This window comes from Theobroma cacao, chromosome 8 (assembly GCF_000208745.1).
Source record: "Theobroma cacao cultivar B97-61/B2 chromosome 8, Criollo_cocoa_genome_V2, whole genome shotgun sequence".
Classification (NCBI taxonomy): domain Eukaryota; kingdom Viridiplantae; phylum Streptophyta; class Magnoliopsida; order Malvales; family Malvaceae; genus Theobroma; species Theobroma cacao.
The window spans coordinates 15857768-15869487 of record NC_030857.1 but is presented as its reverse complement, the minus strand read 5'-3'; the positions used below and the strand labels follow the sequence as shown (position 1 = coordinate 15869487).

Here is an 11720-nt window from a genome sequence, read left to right as displayed (position 1 = left end):
ACTATAAATATTCAGCTAAAGCATTACCTAAATGTTATAATTGTGGTAAACATGGTCATTTATCATATGACTGTTATAAGAAAAGAAAAGTGCAAAAAGTTAAGAAAATTTGGATTCCTAAGGGATCTTTTGCTGCAACTAACACTCAATGACCCATCAAAGTATGGGTACCTATAAAGAAAAACTGAAATTTTGTTTTATAGGTTGAGCTAGACTTAAAATAGACATGTTCAATAGCTCAACTAAAGAAGAAACAGCCTTGGTACTTGGACAGTGGCTGTTCACGGCACATGACAGGACATGAAGAGCTATTTGCTCAGTTGGAAAAGAGAAAAGGAGGAATATTATCCTTTGGAGATTATTCAAAAGGCAGAATTCATGGTATAGGTACGGTTGGTAAGAGTTTCCAAATTCAAATTAGTCATGTGTTGCTAGTTAAAGGCTTAAAGCATCATCTACTAAGTATTAGTCAATTATGTGACAAAAGATTTAAAGTATGTTTTGATTCAACTAAATGTGAAGTGATTGATATAAGTATAAATAAAATCTCATTTATAGGAAAAAGGTTGAAGAACATGTATGTAATTTTTCTTGAAGACCTTGATGTGAATAGTGAAGTATGTTTTGTTGCAAATGCTGAGAATGATAGCTGGTTATGGCATAGGAGATTAGGACATGTAAGTATGCATACTATGTCTAAATTAATAAAGAAAAATCTTGTTGCTGGAATGTCGAAATTAAAATTTGAAAAAGATAGGATATGTGATGCTTGCCAACTAGGAAAACAAGTTAGAACATCCTTTAAGACTAAGAAAATGGTGTCAACATCTAGACCTTTTGAATTGTTGCACATTGATCTATTTGGTCTAATAAGCACAACTAGCTTAGAAGGTAAATCATATGGCTTTGTAATAGTTGATGACTATTCTAGATATACTTGGGTATACTTCCTTTCTCATAAGAATAATGCTCTACAATCATTCTTAAGTTATTGTAAGAAACTAGAAAATGAAAAAGGACTAGCCATAGTTAGCATAAGGAGTGATCATGGAGGAGAATTTGAAAATGATGAGTTTGAAAAATTTTGCAATGAAAAGGGGTTAGATCACAATTTTTCTGCACCTAGAACACCTCAGTAAAATGGAGTTGTAGAGAGGAAAAACAGAACATTAAAATAAATGGCTAGAACCATGTTATGTGAGAACAACCTACCTAAATATCTTTGGGCTGAGGTAATAAATACTGCAGCTTATATTCTTAATAAAGTCTTAATAAGACCCTTGATTTCAAAGACTCCATATGAACTTTACAAAGGTAGGAAACCAAACATTTCTCACCTTAGGAGTTTTGGTTGTAAATGCTTTGTATTGAACAATGAAAAACAGTCCCTAGGAAGTTTGATGCAAAGAGTGATGAAGCAATATTTTGAGGATATGCATTAAACTCAAAGGCTTATAGAGTTTTTAACAAAAGGACCCTAATCGTTGAAGAATCAGTCCATGTAGTTTTTGATGAGTCAAATGCATTACAAAAAGAAGTTCATGATGATGATGATGATATAGAAATTCTAAAAAAACAAGTGGAGGAAATGCGCTTAGAGAACAATAAAAATAATGAAGAAAGCTCATTTAGAAGAGAAAATGAAACTCCATTTCTTGAAAATCTGCAAAAAGCAGAAAATCAGCATGATGATCTACCAAGGAGTTGGAGATTTGTAAGAGATCACCCACAAAACCAAATAATAGGTGACATTTCACAAGGAGTTAGAACTAGGAAAGCAACTAGAGAAACTTGTGAGTTTTTAGCTTTTATATCTTAAATTGAACCTAAAAACTTTGAAAAAGCTGAAAATGAGGAAAGTTGGATAATGGCCATGCAAGAAGAACTTGATCAATTCACTAGAAATCATGTATGGTCATTGGTACCTAGACTTTCAAATCATCCTACTGTTGGTACTAAATGGGTATTTAGAAATAAAGTAGATGAGTAAGAAAATATAGTTAGAAACAAAGCTAGGCTGGTAGCAAAAGGATACAATCAAGAAGAAGGAATAGATTATGATGAAACCTTTGCTCCCATAATTAGAATTGAAGCCATAAGGTTGTTGCTAGTTTTTGCATGCTTCATGAATCTTAAGTTGTACCAAATGGATGTAAAAAGTGCATTCTTGAATAGACTAATTCAAGAGGAAGTTTTTGTAGAACAACCACCTGGTTTTGAATATTATGAAAAATCTAATCATGTCTTTAAACAAAGCATTGTATGGATTGAAACAAAGCTCTTACAGCTTGGTATGATAGGCTTTCAAAATTTCTAGTTGAAAAAGTATATGATAGAGGCAGAATCGATACTACATTGTTCATTAAGAGATATCTAAATGATTTAATTGTTGTGCAAATATATGTAGATGATATTGTATTTGGTGCAACTAATGAAGCTTTATGCAAGAACTTTGCAAAGGAAATGTAGGGTGAATTTGAGATGAGCATGATGGGAGAGTTGAAGTACTTCTTTGGTCTTCAAATTAAGCAAAGTGAGGAAGGAATCTTCATCAATCAAGAAAGATATACTCATGATATGCTCAAGAAATTTGATATGCTGAAACTGAAATCAATTTTCACACCAATGTGTACATCTACCAAACTTGACATAGATGAAAAAAGAAAAGATGTAGATCAAAAGCTCTGTAGAGGTATGATCGGCTCATTTCTTTACTGAACAACAAGTAGACTAGATATTCAGTTTTGTGTGTGCCTATGTGCTAGATTTCAGTCACAGCCTAAGGAATCACACCTAACAGCTGTTAAGAGAATCTTTAGATACGTCATAGACACTCAAGAACTAGGAATATGGTACTCTAGAAACTCAACTCTTAACTTAGTTGGATATTCAAATGCTGACTTTGTTGGCAGCAGAACTGATAGGAAAAGCACTAGTGGAACATACCAATTTTTAGGAAAGATGCTTGTGTCTTGGTCCAACAAGAAGCAAAACTCAGTAGCACTATCTACAGCAGAGGCTGAATATGTTTCATTAGGTAGTTGCTGTGCACAAATCCTTTGGATCAAGCAACAATTAAAAGACTATGGAATAATCATGCATAATGTATCAATATACTGAGATAACACAAGTGCAATCAATATATCAAAAATTTTGGTGCAACATTCTAGGACCAAGAACATTGAAATTAGACACCATTTTATTAGAGACCATGTAGTGAAAAATGACATTAAAATAGACTTTGTGAATACTCTACATCAATTAGCAGACATTTTTACCAAACCACTAAGTGAAGATAGATTTTGTGAGATTAGAAGAAATTTGGGGATGATTAATGTGAAGGAATTATAAGAAAATCCTTGACTTTCACATTGAAAACAAAATGCATTCAGTCGACTAAGGAATTCTTAGTCAACTAAGAGTGGCCTGACATCCTAAAATAATAAGACTTAGTGAGTTTAATGAAAAAAGGAGTAAATTGTGGTAAAAATTTGATTTACTGGGTGTAAAGAGGAAGAGAGTAGAGTTGCCAAAGGTAAATAATCAAAATTTTAGAAGAAAATTTGAAAATATAAAGAAATAAAAGTAGGACGATTTTTAAAGGTAGATGATAAGTCTTCTAAGCAATAACTGCTGCCAACCTCTTCTTCCCTCTCCTCTGCAACTCGTTGCTCTAAAAACAAAAACCTAAACCATCCTAGTTGCCTCTAAAACTGACTTAGACCTTCAAAAATTTCTAGAACCAAAATGGCTAGAACATCTCAGAATAAAGAAGCATTAGAGAAGAATAAAGGAAAAAGGCTAATGGAGGAAGAAATTGGAATAGAAAGTCAGAAGAAGAAACAGAAAATTATGTCTGCCTTAGTGAATGAAATAGCCGAGAAACTAAGAGAAAACAAGCAGAAAATTCACAAGAAGAAAGATACAGAACCCTCACTTTAGAAATGTATCGGTTCTTCTTCTTCTTCGAAATTTATAAATAAGCTGCATGAGTATAGATTCAAGAATATAGAAAATGCACCAATCTCCTGCGAAAAGTTTATTGATTGGAAGTGTCACGATCCGAAACTCCCCATCGGGCCCGTGACAACCACCGCGAGGCCTCGACAGACATTCTTCACCCCGAATGTCGATTGAAACCTCGCAAGGCTTAGCATCAACTTTCGCATCTCCCCGGTGAGCAACAGTTATTAAATCTCGCATTTCAAAAAAATCATAAGTCATTTTTAAATAAAAATAATAAAATATTATTTTCTAGCTCACAGGGGTATTTTTGTAATTTTTCGTCAAAAATCTCAAAACTTGCTAAAAATGTAGTAGGTAAGCAAAAAATATATATTTAATGATTTAAAAACAATTAAGTATCTAAAACGTTCATTTGAAAATAAATTATTGACAACTAGTACTATTCAAAAATAATAAATAAAATATTCTATTTTCTCATAAAATAAATTTTTATAGAAATATTCGTAAATAATTTTTCGCACATGAAAGTAAAGTAAAAATTGTATGAATAGAAATACAGATAACCAAAATATAAGTTTTGATCTACAATGACACGTGGGCTCCAATTGACCAAGAAGATGTAAGACTGTGAACTCTTACTTTCTATAATGCAGTTCCGAGCTTAGTTCTCGTCTCACTCGACTATCTACAAACTCTCCTGAGCTTAAAAAATGTATAGGAAGAATGGGTGAGATTTTATAATCCCAGTGAGTAAACAGATACCATCTAAAGCATCTAAAGCCGAGTAAATGAGGACAATTAAAATAAGTCATCATACTGTAATTTCATTACCTTTCAGTTCATTTCAACCAAATAAAATCAATCCATATAAATCGAGTAATCAACTTGGCTTATGAATTTCTTAAAACTTTGGCTCGTGCCAAAACTCATACTCGGTGATACCTTGCGCAGGGCATCTAACCGAGTCCGCCAAGGCTATTAAAATTTTGTATACACTTAAAATATATTTTAGTTTGAGAAAAATACAGCCGTTCCTTGGCGTTGGCTGAGTTCCCCTTCACGTGGTGGTTTGGCGTGAAGTGAACCCTAAGCTTTACCCCAGGAGATACCCTACGCGCCTCTCCGTTCGAGGTAATAATATAATGGAGTTTACCGTGCCCCTCTAATAGGCTGGTCCACGGAACCCCCTCTGCAGTAAATAATTAATATATACTCCACCAATTCAATAAAATTCATTCTAGCATGGCATGGCAATTTATCGCAATCTAGCCTCTCAAGGCTGAATACACAATACAAATAATTCTGACACCAAAATCAGTTTAGCCATTCATGCTCATATATTGTCATAAGCCATTCAATTTAAAACCATAAATTTACAACACAAGCAGGCAGTCTCCAATTACTCTATTTTCAAAACCAATATTCGATTTTTCAGAAAATTTATAAAATCATTTTATAAAATCACAATTTCTCCTAAAACATAGCAATTTACCATTTAAACCCATTTTTCATAAAATCACACAATTGTATAAAACTACTCTAGATAATTAAGACGATAATAAGTTTACTCACAGTATTAGGAGTAGAAATACTCCTATCTTCCGCCCTCGGGTGCAGTCTCTTACCCGAAACAATTGACTCACCACCTATCCATAATCCATGACACAAAATTCAATAAATTGTGTCAATTTATCATAAATTATTTCAGGCTCTTATCCATGCGTATGCACTAGATAGGATTTGAAATGTCTAGACAATCGCTTAATTGCGGTGTCCGACCTAACTCGCCTATACACGGTGTAAATTCCTAAAATCCCCAATTCGACTCCAATTCCATCCATTTCAATTTCAATTATCCAATTATATCCACAATACCTCAATGACTGTGAATTTGGTCCAATTTATCAGTCCGGACTATAAATTACGCTTTTACCCCTAGTGGGTAAAAATTTCAATTTATTGCACCGAAAATTCCCATTTAATTTCCAACCTCATAATTCATCATTTTTCCACCCAATTCTCTTAAAATAAAGTCAACCTCATCCTCACATACCATTGGCTAGATTCGGCCTAGAGAAATTCATGGAGAAGATAAATATTTTTCTTGTTGTTTTACTCATAAACATGCTAAACTAACACTAAACACTAACATAGCTCAAAATCAAATTTATCTAACAACTTTCTCTCTCTAAACCCATATGACCAGAATTGAAATCATCCTCAAATCACATGATTCAACCATGAAAAATGATGGGAAATGCATGGGAAAGGTAAAGCACAAGACAAATTTAAGAAATGTTACCTTTTTTCACTTGATTTTTGAATTTCCACCTATTTTCCCTTTAAATTTCTTGGCTAGGGTTTTATTTTCTCCTTTCTCTCTCTTGTTTCTTGCTTGGCCGAATGTTGAAGAAGAAGAATGGGTGGGCTGTTTTTTTTATGCCTTTTTATTGTTTAATGAAATAATATTATTTTATTCATATTTTAAATATTTTATTAATCAATTTTTTTTTCTAGCCATCCACTTGTCCTACTTTTTCCACCATGCATTCCCTTTGACTTATCCAAGTCTTAAGTGAAATTTTCAGATTTTTCCAAAGTTTTGGTGGAGCAAATTTTTCAAAATTACACTTTTGCCCCCGAACTTTTCAAAAATTACATTTTTACCCCAAAAATTGAAAATTTGCCATAATGCATAATTTTCACTCCTCATACTCATTTCACACTCCAAATAATTAAATTTGATCAAAATCCTTTCAAAAATTAAATTTTCGATTCCAGATGGCAAAATTACCATTTTACCCTTTTACTCCAAATTATACTGAAATTAAAATTTTTCACTTCTAAACTTCAAATCTTACTCCAATAAGTCAAATGGGGCCAAAAATCTTTTCTAAAAATTTCCATTTTGTCCCCAGCTGGCAAATGACCATTTTGCCCCTAGATAGCGAAAATTCCAGTTTGACTCCAAATTGATCCTCAAACTTCGAATCACCATATTAAACCATTCTGGGACTTTAAAATTCTTAATTTCATCGTAAATTCTCTATTTGATCTAGTTCGAAGTTTAAATCAACTTTGTTGTACGTCTAGGTATAATACCGACTTTTGTAAATTTTTTTCGGGACTATCTTAGCATGCAAACATGCTATCCATCACATGTATGTCATGACAATTATTTTTATAGAGTCGGGCTTGTCATCTTCTCCCCCATTTGAATCAACCATATGATCTTTCTTCTTGACTGATTTCGATATCCGGCTAAATATTTAATATTTTAAAAATTTTATCTTGTCTCCTTGGTACCTAAAATACCTTATTATGCCTCACTTGACTTCTGAATCGCCTTTTATCTCACAAATTCTCCTTTGATAAAATTATTATTATTTTATTATTATTTTCTCACTTGTGAAATATTTTTATCCTAAACTACTCATTTCGTCTTTTATCACTTTTAAACATTTTAATTGACCTTAATTTGCATTCGATCAACTTTATTTATCACTATATCAAAGTATGGGGTATTTCAGGAAGAGTTTTAAGAAAAATGTAGAAATCCAGACTAGTCTATCTGAGTATTTTGATGAGCTTAAACTTAAAGGTTACAGCACCTTTAAGAATAGGTCATATAATCCAAGTCTGGTTAAAGAATTTTACTCTGGCATTACTCTGAAAAAAAATTAGTAGAATCTGATGACTACGTAGAAGATGGGATGAATGTCTATTTGAATGGAAAAGAGTTTATTGTGACTGCTGGAGATTTAAGAAACTTGCTGAAATTAGAGGGTGAAGTAGGTGAATTTGAACTTTCAAAGAAATATGATCTGTCTTCACTATGGGAAATTATCACTAGAAGAAAAGAAAAATACTCTTCTAAAAGTAATTCAGGTCTAATAATCAATCCACAGATTAGGATACTACATTACTTCATTGCAGCAAATATTCAAGAGAGGAGTGAAAGTCTTAGTTACATCAGCCTCCAAAATCTTTGGCAGATGGAGCATGCTTTTAATGGAGTGTCTCTAAATCTAGGAAGATTTATGATTGAGAAAATGAGAAGTGCCTGCAGACTTGATAAGGTAAATCTTTCATATGGGAATGTGATTACATCCCTTGTGCAGAAGAAAGGAATATGGGCTAAAAGGTATGATATGGACCTGGTGAAAATCAGAGACCAAGCCATTTATTATGGCAGCCTAATTAAGATGGGGTATGTGCTAGATGAAGAGAAGTTTATCAAAACCTCCAAAACTGGCCCAAGAAAATATCAAAGTTTGTTTGCTCAACCTGAAGAAGCTCCTTCTAGATTTTCGAATGAGATGATTTTTAATTTGCTTATGAGGATAGTAAGCTGACTGACCAAGGAGTGAAGCTACAGAAAATGGAAGATAAGATCATTGAGTTAGAAAACAAGCTGAAAGGAAAGGAAAACATGAGGTCTAAACTTGTGGCTGCAGATAGTTCTACCACATCCAGCACCGCACCTACACAACAAGGTGCTAAAGGTTCAGTAGAGCCAGCAGAGAAGTCTACAAGTTCTGACACTCAAGCAGAAGGCTCTACCTATAAGTCTACCAGTCTTGTTCTGCAAACTGAGGACTCCCCACAAGGAGTTGAATAGCCAGCCAAATCACCCTCCTTTAAAACTCAAAGCAAAAATGACTCAAAATAAGGAACTGAAGTAACTGGTGCAGAAATTGAGAAACAGCAGGCCTCTTCTTGAACTCAGAAGAAGTTTTCATTATGGATATTTTCATCAAATGGTCAGAAAGGAACAAGCTGAAAAAGACACTATCAAGACAGCAACTCAGAAGGATGGTGCAAATGTAAGAAAATGAAAGAAACCTACTTCAACCCCCAAACCAAAGGCAAAAACAGGGAAACCAGAAGCCACCACAGCACCACCAGCTGAGGCAAAATAACCAACCAAAGGAAGGAAGACTATGGCAACTAAGACAATTTTTCTCAAAAGAATAAAGTCTTTCAAATTAGTAGAGAAGTCCAAACCAGTTTCAGCCTCTTCTCCTCACAGTCCAATTCATGTTTCAGACAGATCTTCTTCAAACTCCTCTCCTAGAAAGTCATCTCATCTCCGAGAACCCTTTTCATTTCCTCTTAACCCTTTTTATGGAACTGAATCCTCTCCCTCTACTTCATCTGATGAGTAGAATCCTCCTCCTTTGATGCTGACAAAAAATGGGAGTAGTATGGTACCAGGGTAAAGGAACCAAAAACCTAGGAAAGGAAAGAAAGCAGAACCAGGGGAGCATGAAATTAGAAAAATAAGAGATAGGAAGCATAACTAGTTCAGGGGCATTTTCGAAATACTTTTTATTCAACTGATATTTATGCCTTGGTGGCACTTAAACACTTAGCTTTAATTTTGTTATTTATGTGAATGTATGTGAGATATGAATGCTGATATGTTTATGATATTTAACTGCTGTAAACTGAAGTATACTGATGTTTTGATATGTTGACTGTCATAAACAAAATCTGCTACTAATATGCTAATATGGATTTACATGATGATAAGATAATGATTATATAATGTCTTATGAGAATGAGTTATAGATGAAGTATAAAGCTTATCAATTGAAATGTGGATGATGTTGACACAATCTGAAATCAATTGACTGTTTACAGCTGCTGGAACATAGATAAAAATCTGTCAAAACTTGTAGTTGAAAATCTCTAGATGTAAATCACTCTATATTGCTGCACATATATATTCTATAAATATACAATATCATTTTCTATATGATGAGAATAAAATTGGTTGAAATAAAATAAGTAAATATGCACACACTAAGGAGGAGCTTGTACTTAGGGGGAGTAATCCTCAATTCCTGCAGAAAACTAAAAAGAATTTAAAATGACACTATTTTGTTAATCAATGAGTGTTTTGTCATCATCAAAAAGGGGGAGATTGTTGGCTCTATTAGTTTTTGATGATAATAAAACATTCCCATTTATTTGTGTCTAATTCCTTTACTTAAGTGTGCAAGAAATTAATACATGAAATTAATTTCTTAAATCTTCAAAAAGTATTTTTGAAAGAAAAAGAGGGATAAAATCAACAAGATGTTACTAAATAACAAGGAGGAAACTTGTTGGTTTAACAAGGAAGAACATTGGTTGACCAAACTTCAAATTGGAGAAATGGCGAGCTGAAGAGTTTGAGAAACAGAACCAACTTAGTCAACCAAGTCAGTCGACTAAGTGCTCTTTGCCAGAATCTGTAAAACAGAAACAGAATCAACTTAGTCAACCAAGTTAGTCGACTAAGAGCTCTTTGTCTGTAATTTGAACCAGAACAATACAAGACAGATTAACAGCTAAAACTCATCCTCAATTGTTTTCAACGGCCATAAATTGTCAAATTACCATCAGAGTTGCATCTTCAAGTATAAAAGGGTCTTCCAAAAATTAGAAACAAGTTTTTAGAAGCTTTGAATGAGATTTGAGCTATAGAAAGTAGAAAAACCAAAAAAGCTTCACTACACTTGTTTGCACTTAAACGCCTACTATTTGTCATTGTATTTAGCACTCATCTTGTACCAATCAAATCAACTTGTGATCATAAGTACTTTCTTTTACCACTTCTTCTTATATACTTAGAGTGAGAGAGTCACTCTAAGGGGTTGTTCAAGCTTGGGAAAGCTTGAATATTATAGGTTGTGGTTGAACCTTGGAAAATCACTTTGGGTTTTAGTTGAGCCCGTTAAAAACTAGTGTAAAGGTTTTGGCTGAGCTTGCAAAAAGTCATTGTAAAAGCTTGGTGAAAGCTTGTGAATTTCATCGGATTAGTGAATCGTTGGGAAAATCCTTGGTTGGATCATCAAGGTAGTGGATGTAGGTCTTGGACTGAACCACTCTAAATTATTGTGCATCTTATACTCTGCTTTTAATTTCTTGAGTTCTGGAAATTATTTCCACACATTATCAAGAGCCAAATTATGCTATTCACCCCCCCTCTAGCACACATTAACGGGACCAACATGCTTTACTTGACTAGAGCTTTTTTTCTTGAAAAGAAAAAAAAATGTTCATAAGCTCTAACATTTTTTTTAAGAAATCAACTTTTCAAGAGTGAAAAAATATTTTCATAATGGATCAATCCCTTAAAAGGTTTTAGCTTACAACATTCATTTAATAATGGCTAGTTTCTATCTCAAAACAACCTCAACGGTTAGAAGCTTGTTCCAACTATAAAAAGGACACTCCAACATATTGGGATATTGAAGGAACAACTTTGAATGATCATGCACTTAACCTCCTCAAGCATTCAAGAAAAATTCATGTGTTTCGATTTTCAAGGTTTTATTCTTGTATTTAAATCTTTGTAAATCATTTTCCTTGTACTTATCTAGCAAACATCCAACCTTTTAAAGGTCATTAGTTTGCAAATTCATTTGTAAAACGTTAAAGCTTATTTGAGATGAAGAGAGTTTTTTTTTTTTTGAAAAATGGGATCAAGATGGTTATTAAAAGTTATATCTTAGCCTTGAAAGGTAATAATGTAAAAGTTATACTTTAACTTTCAAAATGTATTTTTGTAAAACTTAAAGAAATTAATAGATTAGACTTCTTCCCAAGAGGAAGCCAATGCAGAGAAGGTAGGTACTTTAAAGAAAGATCGAAACTGTATGGATCATTGTGTTTGAATTTCTATCTCTTACTCTCTATTTATAATTTCAAGCTTAAATTTTCATATATATTTCTTAGATTGTTATTTAATATATATATATATA

The 11720-nt window shown here is 33.2% G+C and overlaps 1 long non-coding RNA gene across 1 annotated transcript; it reads right to left on the bottom strand.

Moving 5' to 3' along the window:
- LOC108663090 lies at positions 5116-6309 on the bottom strand. Its single transcript, XR_001929016.1, has 3 exons — positions 6269-6309; positions 5539-5612; positions 5116-5155 (listed from the first exon to the last, which is right to left on the bottom strand). It is a non-coding gene; the product is annotated as an uncharacterized LOC108663090 (long non-coding RNA).